Consider the following 15,962-nt stretch of genomic DNA (forward strand, 5'->3'; position numbering starts at 1 on the left):
TCCGTTTTTGTGACCAGTAGGGTGATTAACCCTGTCTACTTCTTCAGAAACTAGGAAACATGGAGCTTCCTGTTTCAAGAGAACTCTGCTGCATCTCAGATGTTTTGTAAGCATTATTACAATAAGTGAAGGAGCAGTTCTTCTTTTCTAAAAATGGACCTTCAACAACCAGTTCCATCTAGAACCAAATGGAGACCTTACAGTGCTGAATTTTGAGAGTGCATCTTGCAGATACACTAGCCCAGATACTGTGTCATGACTGGATTGTCGACAGTCAGACTTAGTAGACAGAGCATGAGTCAGGCCAAGTTGGGTACCAGAGGATCAGAGACCAAGATGGGCCAGAAGACAAACCAAGAGTCAGGTATCAGGAGGCAGGCAGGGTCAGAAGCCAGAGTCTGGGATCTTTCATACAGAGGGTCTGAAGCAAGGCAGTCTGCATTGTTGCTTAGACAACTCTCTATCATGGCTTCCTGGCTTATGAACCAGTGCCAGCCAATCAGTGAGCTGCAAGGAGCTGCCACTCAGGTCCAGCTGAGCGTTACTTCCTGCTGGCCCCAGCTTCACAGGGTCCTCCCATGGGAGCCTAGTTTAAGTCTTTTGTGGTGATGTTGAGGTGTCAGTGCCCATGGTCCCCAGTTCTAGTCCTGTAGGATCTTATATCAACTTCTCCTTCAGGTCCCTCTTTGGGGTGGTGCAAGTCCAGGCATGTCTGGGTGAGCCTTGTGAAATTCCTCCACCAGGTCAGGGGTGTGGATATGTAAGGCAGGCTCCCATGCATGCTTTTCAGGGCTATAAACTTCCCAATCCATCAGATAATACAGGTGGCCATGTACGCATCAGGATTTGAGAGTGACATGCACTTTATATTCCTTTTAATGGCCCTGGATTTCAACTGGTGGAGGTGGTCATGTGGTTCAGTCAGGGAAGGTTTCTCTGTGTAAGGCTTCAAAAGGGAAACACGGATAACTCTGTATTTTGAGAGATGGGGGAAGCTTGAGTTTCAATGTAATCGAGTTATTCTGCCAGCATATCGGGAAGAATCCCAGGAACTGGTGGTCCGATTTGCAGCAAGGTTTCTTGGTCTGTAGGTGTTTGGCAGAGAACCATACCTACTGTAAATACTGGAGCTTCTTTTCATCAACAGTTCACATGCCTCTTGTAGGCTTTCTGAGCCTCTAAGTGGTTCTTGAGTTCTTATTGAACCAGAGCCAATCAGTGATGGTGTGGTCTAGGGAGGCCACTGGTGATGCTGGTTGAAAACAGAGGTGGAAGTTGTAATTAGCAAAGAAGGGGTTCCTATCTGTAGAGGCATAGTTGGAGTTATTGTAGGAAAACTGAGTGTAGCAGAAGCATGGACCAGTTATCTTGATGATAATTTATAAAGCATCTCAAGTACTGTTCCAATACTTGGTTCACTCATTCTGTTTGTCCATATGTTTGGGGGTGGTATGCAGTGGAGGTGAATATCCAGATGTCCATGTGAATGCTTCACACCAGAAGTGAGAGAAGAATTGTGGGCTTCACTTGGAAACTATGTGGTCCGGGTGTCCCTGGAGCTGGATCATGTTGTGCAGTAGGAATTGGGCAGAAGGGAGCTGGTTTCAAGGGATGAAGCAGGCCATTTTGGTCAGGCAGTCCACAACTGGCAAGACTAGGGTGTAGCCATAAGACGGTGGGAGCTCCACAATAAATTCTAGGCTGATAGCAGACCAAAGCCTAGTCAAAGTCTCCAGGAATACTAAGATGCCAAGGGGTCTGGTTCAGGGTGTCAGTATGGACACATCACTCACAGGAATCCACGTATGCTTGGACCTCAGCCCACATGCAGGGCTACCAGAAATAACTGGCAACCATGCAGGGGGTCTTCTGGCAGACAAAGTGCCCTGCCAATGGAGCACCATAATACAGCCATAGGATCTCCAATCGGGGTGCTCTAGGGGCACATATATGTGCTCAAAGTACACCATCCCGCATGAAACAAAGGGGCTGTATCCCTATGGCAAGTGGTTCTTCCTTTGAGGCAGACTGGGATAGGGAGAGCAGGACTCGCCGGATTGTGGCACTGGCAAAGTTACCAGGCTTGAGGAGGTAGGGGTCTCAGAAGCTGGTTCTTCAATTCCCTGGTGGTATTTCCCCTTCCACAAGAGAGAATCGGCTTTCCCATTTTGCCTTCCTGAGTTGTAGGTAATCATGAATTCGAACCAAGAAAAGAAAAAGAAAAGAAAAAGGTACCTTAGCTACCTCTAGTTCAATGCTCAGGCCTTGCAGAAATACCCGAGGTTCTTATGATCGGTGAAGACCAATACTGGGTATCGAGCCCCTTCAAGGCGATGATGCCATTCTTCAAATGCAGTTTTTATGGCAAGCAGCTCCTTGTCCAGTATTTCATAGTTTATCTCCATGGGGGTAAGCTTCCAGGAATAAAATGCACATGGGTGCAGAACTGACTGGGGTCTGAGTCGCTGTGAGAGTACTGCTCCTAGGACCACACTGGGCACATCTGCTTCCACTATAAATGGATGATTTGGGTCCGGATGTGCCAGGATCAGTGCTGTGGTGAAGGTGGCCTTTAGCTGGTCAAAAACAAGCTGGTCTTTGTATGACCAAGCAAATCAGATGGCTTTGTGCAGGAGGGAATTCAGGGGGGTTAGTAATTGAGAGAAGTTGGTGATGAATCTCCTATAAAAATTTGCAAAGGATGGACATAGGGGTACAGTCTGTCACAAGACCTTAGCATAGAAGGCTAGTGCAGGGACGTCGGACCACCCTTCCCTTCCTTCTTTCATTCAAGCAACCAAGAGGCAATGCACAGGGCAAGGTCAATGAAGGCACCTAGACAGGTAGGGTTTTCAACATGAGCTAGCTTGTCGTTTACCTCATCACTGAGCCCCCAGTGGAACTGGTAAAATTGGGCTGCCTCATTACGCTCAGCATCAGCTACAAGCCATCGGAAGTGGATGGCATAGGAGGTGGATGGGCCCTTGCCCCATCTACAGAGGAGATGCAGACCATCAAAGATGGTCACGAAGGCTTGTAGGAAGGCATCCTAGTCCAAAAGCACTGTACTGTTCTGCACCAATGTGGGGGAGGTGCAATTGAGCGCTTCACCATAGAGCAAGATGACTACTAGCCCCACCTTAATCTTGTCTGTGGGGTATGTGCAAGGGCAGAACAGAAGAGTAGCCTGCATTGATTCAGGAAGCCTGGGAATTTTCCATAACCCCCACAAAAATTCCACAATTTTCCACAATCACTCAGATAGTGGTACCATGGGGGGCTGGTTCCAATGATTCATGGTCCATTTGGGCACATAGCATTGCTCCTTCTCCCTGTGAGTGTGCAAATTGCTCGCTGCTTCAGTAGTGAGCTGTAACACCTGATCCTGCAACTGGACTACTTGCTTGCACAGGTACTGTGCTTCCAGCACACACTGCGTAGCCTAGGTATGTAATGCAAGGGTCTCTGCCTGTAGACAGATGACTTGATCCTGTAGGGCCTGGTCCCTCCAGGGGCAGCTGGTTGGAAGGTGGCCCACCCCTTCCATCATCTGTGAAGGAGTTGGATGGATTTGGTGGGGGTGTGTGTGTCAAAAGGTGGTCTGAGCAAACTGTCACAACCGGGTAATGGGCAGCCAGACCTAGTGATAAGAGTGGGAGTCGGGAGTCAGGCCAAATCAGGTACCAGACAGTCAGAGTCCAAGACAGGCCAGAGGATAAACAAAGCATCAGGTGTCAGGAGGCAGGCAGGGTCAGAAGCCGGAGTCTTGAATCTCTCACTCTCAGGGTCTGAAGCAAGACGCAAATCAGCTGGGAGGAAGAATTTAATAACAAAAATTTGAATGATGAGGGGGAATCATTTAAGGACACATTACTATATTCCCCCAAAAGCCATAATCCCACAGTCAAGGAAGAAGGCTGTGCTGGTTTAAAAAAAATCAAACTGGTTTAGAGGGGACGTGAAAGCAGCTATAAAAATAAAAAAATAATATACCACAAATGGAAGAAAGGGGAAGTTGATAGTAATGAAGATAAATCAGAAGTTATTAACTTGTACAGTTCTTAAGAGAAACAAAGTGACTCTGTGATAAGCAGAGTTAATGATAATAAGAAGGAATTTTTAAATTATATTAGGAACAAAGAGAATCCTGACAGTGGTATTGGCCCATTACTAGATGGACATGATAGAATTATCAATAATAATGCAGAAAAGTGTTCAAAAATTTCTGTTCTGTATCTGTGGAAAAAAACAGATGCTATACTCTCATCATATAGTGATGATATTCTTTTCCTTCCACTAGTATCCCTGGAGAATGTTAAACAGAACATAATGAAGTTAGACATTTTAAAATCAGCAAGTCCAGATAACTTGCATCCAAGAGTTTTAAGAAAGCTGACTGAGGAGCTTGCTGGACTATTAATGTAGATTTTCAATAAGCCTTAGGTCACTGGAGAAGTTCCAGAAGTCTGGAAGAAAAGCTAATGATGTGCCAATTTTTAAAAAGAGTAAATGGGATGAACCAAGTAATTATAGGCCTGTGAGCCTGACTTCGATCCTGGGCAAGATAATAGAGTGGCTTAGGGGAACAGGATTAATAAAGAATTAAAGGAGATTAATATAATTAATGCAAATGAAAATGGGTTTATGAAAAATATATCCTGTCAAGCTAACTTAATATCTTTTTTTGATGAGATTACAAGTTTGGTTGACAAAGGTAATACTCTTGACATAATATACTTAGACTTCTGTAAGGCATTTGACTTAGTACTGCATGATATTTTGATTTAAAAAATTAGAATGATATAAAATTAACATACACACATTAAATGGAATAAAAATTGGCTAACTGATAGTTACATTTTGAGACCTGTAAATGGGAAATCGTCAAGCTGGTATGTTTCCAGTGGGGTCCCACAGGGCTTAGTTCTTGGCCCTGTATTATTTAACATTTTTATCAGTGACCTGGAAGAAGACATAAAATTATTACTGATAAAGTCTGCAGATGACATGAGTTGGGGGAGTGGTAAGTATGAAGAGGACAGGCCACTGATTCAGAGAGATTTGGATTTCTTTGTAAACTGGACACAAGGAAACAATATCCATTGCAATACAGCAAAATGTGAATGTATACATCTAGGAACAAAGAATGCAGGCCATGCTTACAGAATGGGAAGCAATGACTCTGAAATAGATCTGAGGATTGTGGTGGATAATCAGCTGAACCTGAGCTCCCAATCTGTGCTGTCGCCCAAATTGCTAATATGATCCTGGGGTGCATAAACAGGGGAATCTCGAGAAGGAGTAGAGAGGTTATTTTATCTCTGTATTTGGCTCTAGTGTGACTGTTGCTGAAATACTGTGTCCTGTTCTGGAGCCCACAATTCAAGAAGGATGTTGATAAATTGGAGGGGGTTCAGAAAAGAGCCATGAGAATGATTAAAGAATTAGAAACCCTGCCTTAGCGTGACAGACTCAAGGAACTCAATCTATTTAGCTTAACAAAGAGAAGGTTAATGAGTGACTTGATTACAGTTTATAAGTACCTACATGAGGAACAAATATTATATATTTGACTCTTTGATCGAGCAGATAAAGGCATAACACAATCCAATGGCTAGAAGTTGAAGCTAGACAAATTCAGACTGGAAAGAAGGCATAGATTTTTAACAATGAGAGTAATTAACCATTGAAACAACTTACCAAGGGTCATGGTGGATTCTCAATCACTGACCATTTTTAAATCAAAATGGGATGTTTTTCTAAAAGATCTGCTTTAGGAATTATTTAGGTGATGTTCTAAGACCTGTTTTACACAGGAGGTCAGACTAAATGATCACAATAGTCCCTTCTGGCCTTGGAATCTATGAATCTCAAGTACTATGGTTTAGTAAATATTGCTGCATGGTAATGTTTTCAAGTGTGACTTTGTTCTGTACTTGGGTTGTGAGACATCTGTCTAATTCAGGGTGCTTTGTCCAAGAGCAAGTCATTTTACCCTAAATGAATGAGGTAGTTGATCAGATATGGATAAGCTATTGCTATTACAATTGTTTTGTTCAAGTATGTCCAGTATTTTTACTCATGGATTGAACAGTCTAATTTAGTGGAAAAAATAATGTAAAGTATACAGTGCAAACTAGTCATGTTTGCAGTTTTTCTTTGAAGTGATTATCTAGAGTTCTGCAAATAAAAACCAAAAATGAGTGATGAAAGGGCTTCAAATGAAGAGCCACCTAAACCAAAGAAAATGCAGCAGCTCTATCTTTAACTAGCTACCAGAACTTACAGAAACCTCACAACGAATTTGGTTGAGATGCACTTGGGTTCACCTGAAACCTTAAAGCCAAAGTAAACATTGGCATGGTTTGTCAGGTATATTATCAAACAAACCAACCAACAAACTTATCTCACCTTGACCATTTTTGCCCACAAGTTTGTCCCAACAGATATATTCTTCCTCTTCCGTATCCTGACCTTCAGTTGTCTTCTGGGTGAAGAGACCTGCTGCCCTTTAACTCTTCTTCTTTCCATTGTTTTAGGGGGCCCATTTCCTAGCTTTTTAGGTGTTCTGTTAAATACCCACATTGTGCTCTCACTGTGGTATCTGAATGCCAGCTAGCCACTCGCTCAACCCAATTCATTGAGGGAGCTGCCAAGTAAGTCTGTCCCCAGCTACTCACAATCTGTTATTTGGCACTTTCTCACAATGAGATGAGGGAGTCTCAAATACTTAGGTACATTCTAGCATTTCTCAGTCCTAGATAAAGGGCTAGTCAAGTGGAGGTCAACCATGTCCTGGAAAGGCTTCAGAGTAGCAGCCGTGTTAGTCTGTATTCGCAAAAAGAAAAGGAGTACTTGTGGCACCTTGGAGACTAACAAATTTATTTGAGCATAAGCTTTCGTGAGCTACAGTTCACTTCATCGGATGTATTCGGTGGAAAATACAGTGAGGAGATTTATATACACACACAGAGAACATGAAACAATGGGTTTTATCATACACACTGTAAGGAGAGTGATCACTTAAGATGAGCTGTTACCAGCAGGAAGGGGGGGAGAAGGAGGAAAATCTTTTGTGGTGATAATCAACGTGGGCCATTTCCAGCAGTTAACAAGAATGTCTGAGGAAAAGTGGGAGGTAGGATGGGGGGGGGAGAAATAACATGGGGAAATAGTTTTACTTTGTGTAACGACCCATCCACTCCCAGTCTCTATTCAAGCCTAAGTTAATTGTATCCAGTTTGCAAATTAATTCCAATTCAGCAGTCTCTCGTTGGAGTCTGTTTTTGAAGGTTTTTTGTTGAAGGATAGCCACTCTCAGGTCTGTAATCGAGTGACCGGAGAGATTGAAGTGTTCTCCGACTGGTTTTTGAATGTTATAATTCTTGACGTCTGATTTGTATCCATTTATTCTTTTACTTAGAGATTGTCCAGTTTGACCAATGTACATGGCAGAGGGGCATTGCTGGCACATGATGGCATATATCACATTGGTAGATGTGCAGGTGAACAAGCCTCTGATAGTGTGGCTGATGTGATTAGGCCCTATGATGGTGTCCCCTGAATAGATATGTGGACAGAGTTGGCAACGGGCTTTGTTGCAAGGATAGGTTCCTGGGTTAGTGGTTCTGTTGTGTGGTGTGTGGTTGCTGGTGAGTATTTGCTTCAGGTTGGGGGGCTGTTCGTAAGCAAGGACTGGTCTGTCTCCCAAGATCTGTGAGAGTGATGGGTCATCCTTCAGGATAGGTTGTAGATCCTTAATGATGCGTTGGAGAGGTTTTAGTTGGAGGCTGAAGGTGATGGCTAGTGGCGGTCCGTAATTTTCTTTGTTGGGCCTGTCCTGTAGTAGGTGACTTCTGGGTACTCTTCTGGCTCTGTCAATCTGTTTCTTCACTTCAGCAGGTGGGTATTGTAGTTGTAGGAATGCATGATAGAGATCTTGTAGGTGTTTGTCTCTGTCTGAGGGGTTGGAGCAAATGTGGTTATATCGTAGAGCTTGGCTGTAGACAATGGATCATGTGGTGTGATCTGGATGAAAGCTAGAGGCATGTAGGTAGGAATAGCGGTCAGTAGGTTTCCGATATAGGGTGGTGTTTATGTGACCATCGCTTATTAGCACCGTAGTGTCCAGGAAGTGGATCTCTTGTGTGGACTGCTCCAGGCTGAGGTTGATGGTGGGATGGAAATTGTTGAAATCATGGTGAAATTCCTCAAGGGCTTCTTTTCCATGGGTCCAGATGATGAAGATGTCATCAATGTAGCGCAAGTAGAGTAGGGGCATTAGGGGACGAGAGCTGAGGAAGCGTTGTTCTAAGTCAGCCATAAAAATGTTGGCATACTGTGGGACCATGCGGGTACCCATCGCAGTGCTGCTGATTTGAAGGTATACATTGTCCCCAAATGTAAAATAGTTATGGGTGAGGACAAAGTCACAAAGTTCAGCCACCAGATTAGCTGTGACATTATCGGGGATACTGTTTCTGACGGCCTGTAGTCCATCTTTGTGTGGAATGTTGGTGTAGAGGGCTTCTACATCCATAGTGGCTAGGATGGTGTTTTTAGGAAGATCACCGATGGATTGTAGTTTCCTCAGGAAGTCAGTGGTGAACGTAAGGTAGCTGGGAGTGCTGATAGCGTAGGGCCTGAGGAGGGAGTCTACATAGCCAGACAATCCTGCTGTCAGGGTGCCAATGCCTGAGATGATGGGGTGTACAGGATTTCCAGGTTTATGGATCTTGGGTAGCAGATAGAATACCCCAGGTCGGGGTTCCAGGGTTGTGTCTGTGCGGATTTGTTCTTGTGCTTTTTCGGGGAGTTTCTTGAGCAAATGGTGTAGTTTCTTTTGGTAACCCTCAGTGGGATCAGAGGGTAATGGCTTGTAGAAAGTGGTGTTGGAGAGCTGTCTAGTAGCCTCTTGTTCATATTCCGACCTATTCATGATGACAACAGCACCTCCTTTGTCAGCCTTTTTGATTATGATGTTAGAGTTGTTTCTGAGGCTGTGGATGGCATTGTGTTCTGCACGGCTGAGATTATGGGGCAAGTGATGCTGCTTTTCCACAATTTCAGCCTGTGCACATCGGCGGAAGCACTCTATGTAGAAGTCCAGTCTGTTGTTTCAACCTTCAGGAGGAGTCCATCCAGAATCCTTCTTTTTGTAGTGTTGGTAGGAAGGTCTCTGTGGGTTAATATGTTGGTCAGAGGTGTGTTGGAAATATTCCTTGAGTCAGAGATGTCGAAAATAGGATTCTAGGTCACCACAGAACTGTATCATGTTTGTGGGGGTGGAGGGCAAAAGGAGAGGCCCCGAGATAGGACAGATTCTTCTGCTGGGCTAAGAGTATAGTTGGATAGATTAACAATATTGCTGGGTGGGTTAAGGGAACCACTGTTGTGGCCCCTTGTGGCATGTAGTAGTTTAGATAGCTTAGTGTCCTTTTTCTTTTGTAGAGAAGCAAAGTGTGTGTTGTAGATGGCTTGTCTAGTTTTTGTAAAGTCCAGCCATGAGGAAGTTTGTGTGGAAGGTTGTTTCTTTATGAGAGGTTTCAGAGTAGCAGCCGTGTTAGTCTGTATTCGCAAAAAGAAAAGGAGTACTTGTGGCCCTTAGAGACTAACAAATTTATTAGAGCATAAGCTTTCGTGAGCTACAGCTCACTTCATCGGATGCCGATGAAGTGAGCTGTAGCTCATGAAAGCTTATGCTCTAATAAATTTGTTAGTCTCTAAGGTGCCACAAGTACTCCTTTTCTTCTTTATGAGAGTATCCAGTTTTGAGAGCTCATTCTTAATCTTTCCCTGTTTGCTGTAGAGGATGTTGATCAGGTGGTTCCGCAGTTTCTTTGAGAGTGTGTGGCACAAGCTGTCAGCATAGTCTGTGTGGTATGTAGATTGTAATGGATTTTTTACCTTCAGTCCTTTTGGTATGATGTCCATCTGTTTGCATTTGGAGAGGAAGATGATGTCTGTTTGTATCTGTACGAGTTTTTTCATGAAGTTGATAGATTTCCACTCCATGGACTCCTCCTGAAGGTGTGTATGATAAAACCCATTGTTTTATGTTTTCTGTGTGTGTATATAAATCTCCCCACTGTATTTCCCACCAAATGCATCCTATGAAGTGAGCTCTATCTCACGAAAGCTTATGCTCAAATAAATTTGTTAGTCTCTAAGGTGCCACAAGTACTCCTTTTCTTTTCATGTCCTGGAAAGGCAACAGCAGATGGATGGGGTAGAGGGAACTGTAATTACTACCTATTCTAAGGTTCAGGATGAAGGAGCAGGCCAGCTGACCACCACAGAGAATCTAGGAAGGAGAGTGGGCCAACCAGTTACCCACTAAAGACACTAGAGATGGGGACAGAAGGCTACTATGTCATCTAGGGCCATCACCCCTAGAAGACAACTAAAAGGAAGGAAGGGAGTCTATGACCTACTGGTGGAAGGGACTCCAGATCTGAAAGGCATCTGAGATTCACCAAGATTCAGAAAACCTCAGAGATTTTCAGGATCCTAATGAAAGCTATAACCAGGCAACATTAAGAATTTAGACATGTTAGAAAATTGAAAACCATAGAAAGTTTTTTATCTCAGTTCTGCAAGCAATAGAGCTTATTAGGTCCAGGCTTCACAGGCCATTTTATTCCATTTGTGTAAGGTGGTGTGTATTAGACACAAAATAAGAGACATAACTGGATGAAGAAACAATGGGAAGGTCTGCATTACAGCACTGCACCATTTTAAGGTTAAACATTATTTCTGTGGTGAAGACTGGTTTGTCTGAAGGAGCTTTATTGTAAAACAAAGTTTTAAAGATTTGCATTGTAACAAGTTCTTACTTTAATTTGTTTTAAAAAGAGAACTTTATGTTAAAAGTCCTCTGTTGGATAGTCCTTTAGGGGCCATATCCCTAAGATTGCTGCCTCATTCAGTCCCAGAATGGAAGATCTATAGACACCTGCCTGCTCTCAACTATGCCTCATAATACTGGGTACAATCAGGGAACAAGTCAAGAGTTGCTTGATTATAATAAAATGTGATTAAACACTAAGGCCCCAATTCTCAAAAGTATTTAGGTATCTAACTCCCATTAATATCAATAAGAGTTAGATGCCTAAATATCTTTGGGGATCGGAGTCTAAAAAACTCTGGTGTAGAAGGCACAATTAGTCAGGAAACTTGCTAACTTGTAAAGTGAGTAATTTGAAATATTTTATATCATTTTGAAAACATATATAGGGTAATTAACAAAATGTTGTACCCTCTGACAATAATGGTATTACCTGTAGGAGCCTGTTGTAATAATTGAGGCCTAACACACCTTCTTTAATTATTACCCATCTTTCACCATTTAGGCTAAAGGTTCATGAATTATCACAATGACTTGTTACATAAAACTGTTTAAGAAAAGATGTGAGGAGACAGACTGAATTAATTTAAATTTAAAGGGTCTATTTCTGACAGATACAACAATTTCCTGCAATACCATGGACAAACCTTATTGAATTAAGTTACACCTTTGAATTGAGTTTACTTATTTTAGGAGTTCATTGTATTCAAAAAGCAAACGTGTATCTACTATTCTAGGATTGTATGTAACGTCCCTAGGAAGGAGACATGGCTAATGTAAATCCTGGGAAGTGTTATGAGTTTTAAGGACTAGTTGAAACAATGTGAACTTTAAAAGTTAAGTGGATTTCTCAGGAAATCTCTAGGGTGAGGTGTATGCAAATATAAACCCTCCAGTTATGCAGGAACTCAGCCTTTTGAGGAGACGACCTTTTGTCTGCTGTTTACCTGTTACATGAAGACACATCAAAGACCGAAACGGTATAAAGAAGTGACTCTTAGATTCACAGGTGTGCTTGTTCTGAGCCGTGGCATTGATGAGTTTGTAATCACAGAAACACCCCTTGGAGGGGTTTGAAGGACTCCTTACCTGCGAAAACCCTTGCTGGAATTCGGGTGATGGCTGGTAAACTTATTAGCATACATGTAGGTTCTTTTATTGTTTTAATATGTTTTCCTTGCAGTGCTTTCACCTTAAGAATAAATGTGCTTGCATAGGAAGAGAAGTAGGTAATTTAACTATGGGCAATTGCACTTTTTATAGCCTCTGAGAAAGGAAGATCAAGCAGGCCTACTTAGGCAGTCTGCCTTGCTGAGGAATTCACGGTGTAAGCAATCTGGAAATATCATGGTCGGGAGGGAAAGAGACATGGGTCTCCACTCAAGAGAGGTGACGGCCATGCCATCACCAGAGCAGGAGCAGAAAGATTGTTGCCATGACACTAGACCTTTTTACTTCAGTGGGGACCCTTGACCATCATCACTGCACCAATGATACATATGAGATCCTGCTCTGTCTTCCTCTCCATCGGTGCTCCTTTCTGTCCCCCATCTTCCTCCTCTCCTATCTTTCCCACTCAGCTTTTCACCTTATCCTGAAATCGACTGTACTGCTTGGCACCAGCACAGTGAGATGAGATGGTCCATCTAACTCTGCCCAACCTGAGAAGGATCTTACCAGATGATATCTCTGACAAGGGTAGTGAGCTGGGGTCCAGAGCAGCAGCTGTTAGGGCTGACTCTTCAGCCCAAAGCATCTATTCATGACTGACCAGTCACCCTGTAACCTGAGGTCATCAACAAAAGCTGAATTCCCACTATCTTTACTATCCTATTTCTTATCTCTCTTTTATGTCTGTTTTCTTAAAGCAGGAAATTGACTATCATTCTCAACTCAGAATTGAACAACAGAACTAACCTCCCTGCTGCCCCTAAAAGTCTGTGTGATTGAATAAGAGACTTTAATCAATATTTACTGTCTCCAAAAAGGGACTTTGATACATTTTGGTTAAGTTTAAGTAAATCAGTTTCAGTTTCAATACTCTTTACCTTGTTTTGATTCTTTTCCTTTTGTGTGTTTCAATAATTAAATTTCTAGTCTTTGGCAAGAATTTTTTAGTGTGTTTGCCATGCTACTAAGCAGGCTAAAATTTCTGTGTACCAAAACTTGGACCTTGCTTAATGTTGAACGGTGACTGGGTTATGTTAACACCTTTGGCCCATATATCTCATCTAAATTAACACAAAAGGCCTAGGACACTGAGGAGTGTGACCAAGTGAGAAAGCAATGAGGCCCCAGCCTGGGGAAGGCAAGGTTAATTGACAGAGCCTTGGAGCATCTGGAACTCTTTAGCTTCTAAGGGTAAGTCTCGACTGCAATTAAAAACCCATGGCCTGCACACTGAACCCGAACATCTACACTGGAATTAAACAACCCCACAGCTCCAACCCCATGAGCCCAAGTCATCTGTCACAGTACAGCCACAGGTGTCTAATTGACACCTCAGACTCAGGTTTGAACCCAAACCCTACTGTTCACACATTAATCTGTCTGACTTGATCAGCAAGCACTCAGAACCCAGGTCCTGGGAGCTTGCTAGGAGGTTGGGTCTGAGCCCAAGTGCCTCTGAGACCTCCGGTCAAAGCCCTGCCATTGTGTAAAATGGACACAACTCAAGCCACAGACTCAAGTCAGAAGGTATGTATGGTGCAGTACAGACATTTTTACATGGCTGTGTGACTTGGTCCAACAATTTCAAACCCGGATTTACAATGCCATATGGATGCTCAAGTGAACTGAGAACAGAACTGGCATTTACAATGCAGTGTAGACCTACCCTTAGAAACCTGTAGTATTTATAAAAGAAGAGAAGTCAGATCCTAGGGGCTTCTGGGAATAGGAAACAGTCCTGTGTGACCAAGGAAGTTCTAGCCTTCACAGGGGAAACACCACAAGAGAAGGAAAAAAGGGAGTAGTTGAAAGTGAAAGCTCGGGGTCAGTAATACTGTAACACACAAATTCAGAGTTCTGATCAGGAAAAGCAAGAGCTGGAGAAACAGATCCTGGAGCTAAGAGCAAAACATATTTCTATTTTTTCCCTCAGTCTGAGGAGGGAATGAGCTGAGGTGATCATATTCACGGGTATTTTTCTGTGTTATATTATATTGTGGTTTAATTTATATGATAGGCACCTGGAGCATAGAATGGGTGCCTATAGCTATATTTTAATCAACTTGAAGAACAGTGTTATAATGGCAGCAATAGAAGACTTGGAGCAGTGCATAGAATGCAGAGACAAGGTGGGAGCACAGCTTGCAACACTCATACGGGGCTTTGACATCTGACTGGGGAAAAGGAGGAGAAGCAGCAGTTGCTGTTGGATCACCTGAAAGAAACCTAAAGCTGCTATGAGGCTTGAGAGAGTTAAATATAGGAAAACTGACCTCCAGATTTCTGTGCCAGTTCTGCAAAGTTAACCCAAAGAAGCAGATGGGTACTCTACAGAATGCAAGCAGTGGGGGACTTCATGTTAAGAAGCTGTGCTTTGAGGAGAGAAGGGATCCCAAAGAGTGTGGCCCAGATACTCAAAGGTATTTAGCCACTTACATTCGTTTTTGGATCTGGCTCTGTGTGACATAAACATGAAAACTGTAGAACTACTAACTGTGTATGTAACCTATTGTTTATCTCAGCCCCTGTACCAGATAACTGGAAGGTTGTGTAGCAAGATGGACACCCGCTCGGGCCCAGAGGGGTTTAAAATAGCCCTGGGAGAGGGCTGGGGCAGGGGAAGAGCTGGGCTGATTGGCAGAGCAGCCGCAGCTGTGGGCCACGTCCCAAACAGACCCAGTGGGCCTTATAAAAGCCAGGGAAGCCAGGCACAGAAGAGACACTCTCTCTAGCTTCTGAGAGGGAGGGACCTGGTTGCAGGTACCTAAGCAGAGTACCTAGATTGGAGCAGGGTTGGGAAGCTCCAGCTAGGAAAGCCCCAGGCTGCAGCCTACCATTAGGCCCAACAGGTACTGAGGTTGTAGGGGGCAGCCAAAGGTTAGACAGAGGCAGCAGGTCCAAACCCAACCTTGCCTGTGATGAGTGGCTCATACTGCAGTCTACCCCAGTGCGGGGGCTAGTTGGTGACTGGCAGTAGCCTAAGACTGAGGTGAGGTGGGAATAGTGGGTAGGGGTTCCCCTGGGAGGGGGAGACCCAGAACTGTGGGGGTACTGCCAGGGGGCAGCACCCAAGACAAGGGCACTGGGATCCAGGAGGGACACGGAGGGCCAGGAGTGGTGAGACACTGGCCTGAAGGGGGTGCTCTGGATGCTAATTTCCCGAGATGAACAGCAGGAGGTGCTGCCAGGTTAGTCTGTGCCCCGTGACAGGTAGTATCTGTAATGCTGATTTCTTTTTTTTTAAGAAGGCAATTACAGGCTGGTCAGCCTAACTTTAGTTCCAGGAAACTTGGTTGAAACTATAGTAAAGAACAGAATTATCAGACACTGGATAAACATGATATGTTGGGGAAGAATCAACATGGCTTTTGTAAAGAGAAATCATGCTTCACCAATCTATTAGAATTCTTTGAGGGGGGACAACAAGCACATGCACAAAGATGATCCAGTCAATATAGTGTAGGTGGACTTTCAGAAAGCATTTGACAAGGTCCCTAGCCAAAGGCTTTTAAGCAAACTGCAGATAAGGATAAGAGGAAAGGTCTAATCATAGACGAGTAAATCATTAAAAGACAAGAAACACAGCATAGGAAAAAATGGTCAGTTTTCACAGCAGAGAGAGATAAATAATGAAGTTCCCCCAACGATCTGCACTGGGACCTGTGGTGTTCAACATCGTCACAAATGATCTGGAAAAGAGGAGAAACAATAAGGTGGTAAAATTTGCAGATGATACAAAATTACTCAAGATAGTTAAGTCCAAAGCTGACTGCAAAGAGTTACAAAGGGATCTCACAAAACTGGGTGACTGGGCAACAGAAAGGCAAATTTAACTCAATGTTGATAAGTGAAAAGAAATGCACACTGGAAAAAATAATCCTAACTATACACACAAAATGATGGCATCTAAATTAGCTGTTACTACTCAATAAAGATCTTGGATAGT

Source organism: Dermochelys coriacea, chromosome 2, assembly GCF_009764565.3.
Source record: "Dermochelys coriacea isolate rDerCor1 chromosome 2, rDerCor1.pri.v4, whole genome shotgun sequence".
NCBI classification, from domain to species: domain Eukaryota; kingdom Metazoa; phylum Chordata; order Testudines; family Dermochelyidae; genus Dermochelys; species Dermochelys coriacea.